Source organism: Pediculus humanus, genomic scaffold (genome assembly GCF_000006295.1).
Source record: "Pediculus humanus corporis 1103172108290 genomic scaffold, whole genome shotgun sequence".
Classification (NCBI taxonomy): Eukaryota; Metazoa; Arthropoda; class Insecta; order Psocodea; family Pediculidae; genus Pediculus; species Pediculus humanus.
Window position 1 is genome coordinate 52,582 of NW_002987859.1, and position 11,621 is coordinate 64,202.

Consider the following 11,621-nt stretch of genomic DNA (forward strand, 5'->3'; position numbering starts at 1 on the left):
TTGCCTCCCCATCACAAAACAAAAAAAAATGCAAAAATTTAAAAAACATTTTTACGAATTTTATCGAAATTATTCTTTTGGAATCTCACTGATAATTCTTCTACATTCGATCTCCCGTACCTGATTTTCGATAATTCGGGTATTTTACCAAAAAAACAAACAAACAGTTTGAGAATATCGAATAACAAACAACAACAACAACAAAATTCGTTTCCGTATTTCGAAGACGACGACGACGACGACGTCACAACAAAAAAAAAAAAAAAAAAAAAAAAAAGAAAATCAAACTCATTGAATAAAATGGAGATCGCGGAGGCAGCGACGGTGCCCAGTCATTCTCCTCAAAGGAAAAAAGGTTTAGTGACAATCACCTTTTTTTCCATCCTTTTTTTCATTCATTTTCTCATTTAACCCGAACGATATCAATTCCCCCCCCCAAAAAAAAAAAATCAACGGCATCAACGGCGCGCTCGAGAGAAAGAGAGAAAAACAAAAGATTTTTATAAATAAAATAAAAATAATAATAATAATAATAATAATAATAATAATAATAAAATAAAAACAAAAGCAGCAGAAGAAAACAACGGCACGCAAATATATATATTTAAAAAAACCGTTCGAAATAGTAGGCATAACACGTTCACGTTTTTGAAGAAACGAAAAGCGAGAGGATAAATAACTTCTTCCTCTCCGTAGTAAGAGAAAGAGTGAGATAGAGAGAGAGAGTGAGATAGAGAGAGAATGGCGGCGGAGAGCGCAACAGGAAAAACAGAAGAAAGAGCGTAGTAATATCTTAAAAGAGAAGTTTACACCCCAGTAAAATCCATATTATATAGGGCTGTATTTTATATAAATAAATAAGTAGGGTAGATGGGGGTGAATGAAACAAAAGAAAAGAGGGTGAAGAGCGAGCGAGGGTTGTTTTATGTAGAACGCTAAACAATATCGATCATAATAATTATTATCATTATTTTCTACGCCGTACAGAGTGAGAGAGAGAGAGAGAGAGACAATTTTTAAGATATACACACACACACTCTCTCTCTCTCTCTCTCTCTCTGTGTGTGTGTGAGCGTGTATGCGGCGTTCCGCGCGACGTTCACCGCCTTTTTTTATTTTATTTTATTTTTTTTTTTTTTATATTATTTTATTTTAACTTTCATAGAATAAATAAACGTTTGAATTTTTGATGGATAAAGACTGAAGTGGGAGGGGAGGGAGAAGGGAGGGGAAATTTAAAAATAAAAAAAACGCGGGCGAGTGCGCGCGCACACGATCGCGCAAGGTGCATCCGATGATGCGTCTCTCACACATGACGTCACGTTCTTAACTTTTTTTGAATTTTTTAACGGAAAATTCCAAAGTTAAATTTACCTTTTTTTACCTTTTTTTCATTCGAGCCGAAACACGATTATTATTATTATTATTATTATTTATAAACGAAAAGAAAAAAAAAAACAAAAAACGATTGTTCATACGTACTAGTAATAATAGTAATAATAATAATAATGATAATAATAATAAAGAAAGAAAGAAAAAATAAAAAAACATTATGAGAAAAATTTAAAATAATTATACCTTTTTAAAAATCAGGTAACGATTTTAACATTTAAAAAAAATAAAAAATAAAAAATTACATTTATAAATATGGCGGACGCGAAAAATTCGAGAAAAGAAAAAAAAAAAAAAAAAAAAACAATCCTCATCATTATCGTTTTGATTTTTTTTTCCACACATACACACACGCATACGCACACACGCATTATTTAAATATATACAAATTTTTCTTTAACGGCAAATACAAAAAATTTCTACAACCGACATTTAAATTGAGCGTGTGTGCGTGTGCGTGTCCGCCGATGCATTTTTCCTATAGAAAATTTTTTTTTTTTTTTATTGTTCAGTGCGACCAATGAAATAGAACGACAACAACGACAACAACATCGGAAATATCGATCACCATCTTTAAAAATCTACCAGAGAGAGAGAAAGAGAGAGAGAGAGAGAGAGAGGGAGAGGGAGGGAGAGAAATGAACAATATATATATATATATATATATATATATATATATATATATATATATTTATATTTATATTTATATATATATACATGGAAAAATAATCGGAAAGCAAAGAGTGAGTGTGAGAGAGAGAGAGTGAGAGAAAGAGGGAGACAGTGTTTGTGTGTGACGCGGAGGGAGGGGTCGGAGGAAGAAAGAGAAAGACATAGAAAGGCAGAGAGAAAGACAAAGTAAAAGAAAGAGAAAGAAAAAAGGGTGAAGAGGGGGAAAACGACGAGGAGGCGAGACGAGGTGAAGCGGGGGGCGGGCGGGGCGCGGACGGGAAAAGGGAAAGAGGGGAGGAGTGAAGAGGTGGGAAGAGGGGGAGTAGGGGGGAGGGGGAAGAAAGCAGTAAACATCCTAACTGAAAACAAAGATCCCAGTAAGAAATAATTTAATTATTAAAGCGAGAAACCTATATATATTAACTCCGTTTTATTTTAAATTGGCAACGTTCAAACGTGTTAAACATATACGAAGATTTAATCAACTTACGGCGAGTCCAATCAACTTTACCTACTACGTCTATCAGAGAGCAAATAAACCAAACTGAAAACTTAATTTATATAAGCCTAATGCTTATGAGAAATATTCATGAAGGCTCCTTCTTTCCTACAACTACCAGAACAGAAAAGTCAGGGTTGCCAACCGACATATGGATTTCACGCACGCACACGCACAAACACACACAAACGCACGCACGCATCGTCCACGTAAAACACTTCCTCATATGCAAAAGAGAAAAGAAATGAAATGAAAAAAGAAAAAAGAAAAGTTTCGAAACATATTGTTTTTATTTTTTTTTTGGGGGGCAGGGGCAGGGGCCGGGGGCGGGGGACGGCGGCGGAGAGGGGGCTCAATTAAATATTTCATTTCTCACTCGAAACTCCATAAATATTTATTTATTTATTTATTTGTAATAAATTATTTTTCTTCGAGAATTTTAAATCCGAAAAGAAAATAATATAAATAAATAATAATTAAATTTTTTGTTTTTGTTTTTTTTTTCTTCTGCTTTTTTTGCCTTCCATTTTGAAAATTTCAAATTCGTGACGTCATCGCGTAAAAAAATTTTTTTTTTTTTTGTTTTTAATAATAATAACTTTCGCGCGTCATTACAAAATTATTCGTACGAATATTTATTTATTTATTTATTTATTTACTAATTTATTTATTATTCCTGTCGTTCCGTATATGACAATTATTATTATTACTATTATTATTATTATTATTATTATTATTGTTATTATTATTATTATCATCATTATTATTATCATTATTAAATATTTCAAACTGAAAACGTTCTAATTAACGATAAATAATAAATCGAGGTCATTTTAATATTTAAAAAATATTTAAAACAAAACAAAAAGAAGTCGTGGGGGGAGTGCAGGGGGAGGGAATGGAAGAGGAGGGGAAGAGGGGAGGCCCGACAGATTTTCTTTTTCTCCTTCTTCTTCTTTGGAAAAATTTCGCGAGACGAAAGGGATCGAAAAATAATCATAGAGTTTCCTCTCGACTTCGGATTTCCGGTTAAAGAGTCTTTTGCCACGTATCAGCCACAGAAAAAGCAACAACAACAACAACAACAACAACAAACAAACAACAACAAACAAAAGTATAAAGAAAAACTTTACAAAACTTTCTTTTACTCTTTTAATCCGCCTCACTTTTCGAATGCATTCATCATCATTATCATCATCGTGTAATCGTTATTACCGCTTCCGTCATTCGTTTCGGATGCCGATTCGCATTTTTCTCCTTAATAATAATAATAATAATAATAATATCGTCGTCGTCGTCGTCGCCATTTTTTTTTTTTACGCAGTATAATTAATTGATATTAAACAAAAAAAAAAAAAAATTATTTTTTTATTAATCAGTCTTCATCTATATATTTATAAAAAAAAAAAATAATAATACTAATAATAATAGTAATAATAATAATAATAATGATAACCAATCAAGTTTCTTAATTGTTCTTCTTAAATCCATTTCGCAAATTATTCAATAATTAATGATCAATGTTCGATCGACTCGTTATTCTTAATTATATTGATTAGAAAAATATTGAAACGAAACGAATTGGAAAAGTAGACGAAATTGCGGTGGGGGGGTGGGGGTGTCGGTGCGACGACCGTAAGATGACGGTTAATCCTAAATCATCGTCCATCGTTAAACGGAGTGGCAAAAAAAAAATGAACAAAAAGAGAGGGCGGCGAGAAAAGAAAAGAAAAAAAAAAAAAATCTCTCGGAAAAACGGGTACCCCGAAATCGTGAGCGTGGAAACAACAACAACCGAGTACCACGGTTAGGCCCCCCAGGGAGAGGAGGGAATGTAGTGAGGGGAGCTACGAAACAAATTTTTTTTTTTTTTTTTTTTTTTTTGATTGCATTCGTGCCCGCCTCCTCAACGACCGTTACCAGTTTTCTTTGCCGCCGCCTCCATCCACCCCCTCCCCTTCACATCCCCCCTCCCTTCCCGCCTATCTTTTTCTTCTAATTAGTATTATCGTAGTTGAAGTTTTTAAATTCCAATCGTATCGAGCGCCAATAATCGTTTGAAATTCGAATTCGGTAGCTTCGGTCGATTATTATTATTATTATTATTATTATCATCATCATTTTCAGTACCCTTTACTCTTTTAGTAAAGAAAATGCTTCCTCGGAAATTCACGCAAACACACGCACGTACGCACAAGAAAAAGAACCAAAATGAAATCGAGAGTGATGACGGTCGCGTCCGGGAAGGAAAGGGAAGGGAAGGGAAAGATAGAGACAAAATGACGTGGAACTAGATCGTCGTGAAACTTGACAAACAAACAACACGCGCGAAATTTAAAATTCCTAACCGCCCTCCCACCCCCCTTAAGAAAAAAAAATCTGTCCGACGTGATTCCATCGCTTTATACTGTTTCCTATAACTGTCGAAGGGAGAGAAGGGGTAGAATCGAGAGAGAGAGAGAAAGAGAGAGATGGAAAACGACTCGAAAATAATAATAATAATAATAATAATAATAATAAAAGCCCATTTTTTCATTCATATCATGATCGAAGGAGCGGAGCGGAGGGGAGTCTCTCGATTCTGATAATTACACCACATCCATGGATTATTTAAAGTCTTAATTTGTAAATTGTTGTCATCGCGTCGACATTGGCAATCACTCACAAAAAGAGAGAGAGAGAGAGAGAGAGAGAGAGAGAGAGAGAGAGAGAAAGAGAGAGAGAGACCAAAAACTTTTCTTTTCTTTTTTTCAATGAAAACATTTTCCGCAATCCGGTAAATAAATTTTAAATATGACTTCCTTCCTCACCATCACTCTCCGCGTGTGTGCGTTTCACCTCCCCGCAATTAACCTCTCTCTCTCTCTCTCTCCCGTAAAATACCTTAAAGAACGAGTACCTATCTCCGAAAAAGAGTTTAAAACGACTACTACTACTACTACTACTTTATCAAAAGCAACAGCAAAGGGAGGAAAAAAAAGAATAAAGGACTCGTTTAATATTTAAATAGGAAATATATATATATATATATATAATTTATATTATATATATTGTTATGATCCCGTACTCAATATTCACATTTTCAACTTTTTATAAACAAAAGACTGGCGACGAACTCAAATTGTTCTTCTTTAGAAGCGAAGCTTCTAAAGACTCCTTCTTTTATTTTATTTGCAAGTGTTTGCTCGAACATTCGAAACAGTTGACTGACGAAAGACCAAAGTAATATAGGCAAGCTACACAGCTTGGCGTTGGTTCATTTGATTTTTAGTCTAGCTGTAATAAGTTCTTGTTTATTAATATTAGTTTTGTGATAGTTTTAAGTGCTTGTTCATTACTTACAAAAATAAAGAACGAACCGAATATAACATATTAAAATTTTGGCGCAGTCGATGAAGGATCATTCTGAACGACAAGAAACCGGAGAATTCTTAAGTAATTCGTTTCATGTTGGTGGGTTTTAACTCTTTATCAGAATTTCTTTATACTGTAAGTAGTAGTTAATAGGTAACTCATTTTGTGAACAATGCCTAAACTTGATCAACCTGTTTTCGACCCATCCCAAATATCCCTTGAATTCTTGTGTAGTCTAGTTCCTAATTTCTTTTCCGGAGAAAGGAACCAACTTAATGCATTTATCTCTGATTGTGATAATGCTATCGAATTGTCCTCTGAAGAGAATAAGTATCCACTCTTCAGATTCATCTACTCCAGAATCACTGGTAATGCCAAGATTCGAATTTCTTTGTACGATTTTGATAATTGGGATGACGTAAAAACGAAATTAATAGAATTATACCAAGACCATAGTCAACTGATAAAAGAATTGATTAATCGCAGACAAAAATCAACATGTATCCACTGTGAAGATAACACAATAAAATTGAAGGAAAAACTTAAAATTTTAGAAGTTACAGAATCCAAACTTGAAGTTGAAGAGAAAACAGATCCTTTACCAGAATCCAAACTTGAAGTTGAAGAAAAAACAAATCCTTTACCAGAATCCAAACTTGAAGTTGAAGAGAAAACAGATCCTTTACCAGAATCCAAACTTGAAGTTAAAGAGAAAACAGATCCTTTACCAGAATCCAAACTTGAAGTTGAAGAGAAAACAGATTCTTTACCAGGATCAATTCCTGCTCAAGAGGAAAAAGCACCCTCTACAAATTTATCTAAGAGAAAGGCTAAAGAAGCACCCTCTACAAATTTATCTAAGAGAAAGGCTAAAGAAGCACCCTCTACAAATTTATCTAAGAGAAAGGCTAAAGAAGCACCCTCTACAAATTTATCTAAGAGAAAGGCTAAAGAAGCACCCTCTACAAATTTATCTAAGAGAAAGGCTAAAGAAGCACCCTCTACAAATTTATCTAAGAGAAAGGCTAAAGAAGCACCCTCTACAAATTTATCTAAGAGAAAGGCTAAAGAAGCACCCTCTACAAATTTATCTAAGAAAAAGGCTAAAGAAGCACCCTCTACAAATTTATCTAAGAAAAAGGCTAAAGAAGCACCCTCTACAAATTTATCTAAGAAAAAGGCTAAAGAAGCACCCTCTACAAATTTATCTAAGAAAAAGGCTAAAGAAGCAGCATTACTCCCTAGGAATAAAAATAAGAAAAAAGGTCCAAAAGTAAAAGAAGAAAGATCATCCATACAGAATTCAAAACCTAAAAATCATCCTAAAGCTGAAATTCAAAAGGAAACAAAAATTTCAACTAAAAATGTAGGAGCCATTGAAAAAATTCACAAGCATAATTTTGGGAAGCATACTAAAAAGCGGAAATGGAATTCCAGTACCAAGAAATCTAGGAAGAAAGCATCCATTCTTATGTCAACCGATTTTCACGAAGAGAATATTCCTGAGGTAAAGCTATTTTTACTGAGTAAAGTTCACCTATCGTCTAATGAAAAAGAGAAGATTCAAATCAGTCAAAAATTAGCAAGAGGAAATCTAAATAAAAAACTTAGTCCTAAATTTAAGGGTCCATACGAGGTCAAGAAAAAATCTGGCAAAAACGTTTTATTTAAAAATCCGTAACAAATTAGTTACTTATCATGTTAACATCACAAAACCGTGTTCTGAGTAGTTGATCTAAAGAGAGAAATCCAAAATAATAATAATTTAATCCTTTTATTTTTCCCATATAGCTAATCATCATTTATTTTATTATTAATCCATTCATTCTTTTCTATGTACCCTATATAAAATTCTTGTATTTTTCAGAACTTATGTCAATTTTGTTTCGAAATTTCATGTCTCATGATTTTATTCTTTTATCTTTACTCTTTATGAAACATTGTTCACTAACGAGTATTGCCTAGGAAAGGTTCTACTACTTGCAGCTATAAAGCTTAAAATTATGTTTCCTGATAAGAAGCCAATGTGAAGAGATACAACAATCTACCATACAGAAGACATAGCACCTACTACTACTCAAGGAGTCTCAACCTGGACGGAACCATTCAGAACCTGACATAGGAAACTGTCAAATCCGAACAAGAGGAGAAAACAAATTCTTTTTTCAAAATAATTGTTTTCCGTCTTAAGGGGGGAGGTGTTATGATCCCGTACTCAATATTCACATTTTCAACTTTTTATAAACAAAAGACTGGCGACGAACTCAAATTGTTCTTCTTTAGAAGCGAAGCTTCTAAAGACTCCTTCTTTTATTTTATTTGCAAGTGTTTGCTCGAACATTCGAAACAGTTGACTGACGAAAGACCAAAGTAATATAGGCAAGCTACACAGCTTGGCGTTGGTTCATTTGATTTTTAGTCTAGCTGTAATAAGTTCTTGTTTATTAATATTAGTTTTGTGATAGTTTTAAGTGCTTGTTCATTACTTACAAAAATAAAGAACGAACCGAATATAACAATATATATAAAAGGAGCGGACAGAAGGAGCCGGAGGGGGATGAAAAAAAAAAAATATATACGAACCACCCCTCCTTGACTAGAAGAGAGATGTAATATATAGTTTGAAAGCATTACTGAAAATTACATGAACCAAGTTAGTGAATAATATATTAGATACAACTATACGAGACTGTTTCAATCAATAAAAGGACCCCGCGATGTACTCCTTCGCCGCCGACGCTGCCTCCCCTAACCCCCCCTTCCACCCTTACCCCCCACTTCCCGCCGCCTCCAACCAACCGTTTCGTTCCCTTCTTCTCCTTTTATTTTTTTTTTTTTTTTTACATGGATGTTATTGTTATTATTAATATTAATATTATTATTATTATTATTCCCTTTACTCCTCTCCGACTACTACCACTATCACTTTTCCAAACGTTTTCCCTTTCTTTTCAACTACATTCAGCCTTTCTCCCTCTCTCTCTTTCTCACTATCCCCCTCCCGTAGGTTTCCGACAAAGTCGAAATTAATTTTGTTACCATGTCTTCAAGTTATATTACAACAATATCTCTCTCTCTCGTACGTACGTACGTATAGGAAAGACCCTTTATTTATTTTATTTTGTCATGGCGGGGGAGGGAGGGGGTTTGTCGGTGATGGGGCGTCGAACGGAGAGAATAAGGATCACAACTCTCAAAAAAAATTATAATTGGGTTAAAATCAAATCGAGACGACGAGAACAAAAAAAAAAAAAAAAAACAATCGCCAAATGCCACTTTTTAAAACATTTTAATACTCTCGACGGGGTTGCTTGCGCTTTGCTGCAATCGAAAGGTTTTTTTTTGTGTTTAAAGGGTCCCCTAAGGGATGTGAGAGAGAAACGAGAATGTGAGCGACGACGCGACAACTGTCAGGAAAAAAAAAAAATCTTTCTCTTTTTCGAGAATTTATTCTAGTTACACGTCTCGATACAGTCGAGGAGACGGAATAACGATAAATAAACGAAAAAAAACAACGACGACCGGTTGTACGTCATCGAGGGAAGTGTCAGAAGGTGTGAAATTCCCGCGAACGAATTCTCGTGACACGACGCGTAAAAATCCCGCGCAAGAAAAAAATTCAAAAATAAAAATTTTCCGCGAATGCAAAAACTTGATAATATACATACCCTTACATACATGAAGCAAATGAAAACGTGGGGAAAAGAAAGAGAGAAAGAGAGAGTGTGGAGAGAGTGGAGAGAAAGAGAAAGAGTGAGAGAGAGAGAAAGAGAGAGAAAGAGAGCTTTAGATTTAAATCCCCGACTTGATATTTAAATTAATTACCGATCGTTAATTAATACGAAACAATAACAAATCGTAGAAATACGTTACGCACTTACGCACACACACCCACACGCATGTATTTACACACAAATAAAGTTTTTTTTTTCGGGTAAAAAAAGGGAAAAGAAAAAGGAAAAAAGGAAAAGTTACAAAACCTCAAAGGTCACAAATGTCAAAAATCCCCAAACCCCAAACGACGACGACGACGAGGGTAAAACATCATCATCATCATCATCAAACTTATATAATCCGACACTAATCAGGTATTTAGCGGAAACAATACCACCACCACCACCACCACCACGACCTACTTACGTCACCACTCTCTCTCTATCTCTCTCTTTTGTGATGTCAAAACAAAAAAAAAAAACTTTTTCCTCGTTTAAATCATTTCCATTCTTTCGACTACTACTTTCCCCATTCGGGGGGGAGGGGGGCACGACACGACCGTTTTTGTTGTTTTATTTCCATCTCTCCAGAACAATCAAATCCGAACAATAAAAAAAGGAAGGAAAGGAAAGGAAAGGAGAGAAAGAAGAGAAACATAAGAAAAGGAAAGTGAAATGGGGGAAGGGGCGGGAAAACAAAAAAATTTTCTTTTTTTCTTTCTTTCATTCTTTTCTTTCTTTTTTTCTTTTTTCTTTTTCGGAGGCGAAATTACTCTCGGAAAATTTTATTACACAAACTGAATCCCAAAACATTTCACATAAATTAAAAAATAAATAATTAATAACTAATTTCAACCTTGTAAAATTATTAATTTATTATTAAAAAGGTTAATAAATAAATTAAAGGACTTTAAACCGACTAAAAATTATTCATATCTTATATATATATATGTATTTCCTATTTCCCCGCCCCCACCGCCACCACCACCACCGCCTCCTCTTCGTATCTCTCTCTCTCTCTGACTCTCTTTTCTGTCTTTATTTTTCCCGTTATTTTACCTTTTTGGTTTTTTCACTTCCCTTCGACTACCTACACCTACACCACCACCACAACAACAACGGTCCAAAGAGAGAGAGAGAGAGAGAGATAGAAAAATTGAAATGCGACAGTGTTTGTCTACGTCACGCAGCACGCACAGACACGCACCCACTCGCACGCACGCACGCAGGAAAGAAAGAAAAATATATATATATATATACATATGTGAATAAATAAATTATGATTTTTTTTTTAAACGCCTTTAACCTTTAACCTTTCCCCCCTCTTCCCCTTCCCCCTGCCACCCGACCAATCAAAAAAAAAAAATAAATTTTTTCAATTTATCCGAAAAAAATTTTCCGCGCCGTATAATTTCATCTTATTTTCCACCTCCCCCCCCAAAAAAAAAAAAAAAAATTTTCCTCGGGCTTTTTTTTAAAAATCATATCATTTTTATTTTTTTTCTCCACCTTTTTTCCACCTCCCCCCGCCTTCCATCTTCCCCCATTCCTCTTTTCCCCTCCCACTTTCCTTTCCACCACCCGAATCCGTTTCTGATTCCAAATCAATTCCGTGATTGATTTAAAAAAAGAAAAAAAAAAATGTCGAACCTTAAATATTTTCTCTCTCTCTCTCTCTCTCTCTCTTTCCCCCGATAAAATTATTAAAAGTGATGATGATGACGTCGACGATGACGATGGAAATTATGACGTAGGCGATGATGATGATGATAATGATGATCGTTATTTAATTCGATTCTTTCTTTTTACTCATCATCCCTCGTCGTTTCATCGTTCGCGTTCTCATCTGCATGCGATGCGGAAAATTTTTTTCTTTTTTTTCCCAACGTCACGTGATTCGTTTCGATTCGCGTCGCCTCATCTCGCGCGAAATTTCTCATAATGATTATGGAAAATAATTTTTTTTTAAAACGACTATAATACATATAAAT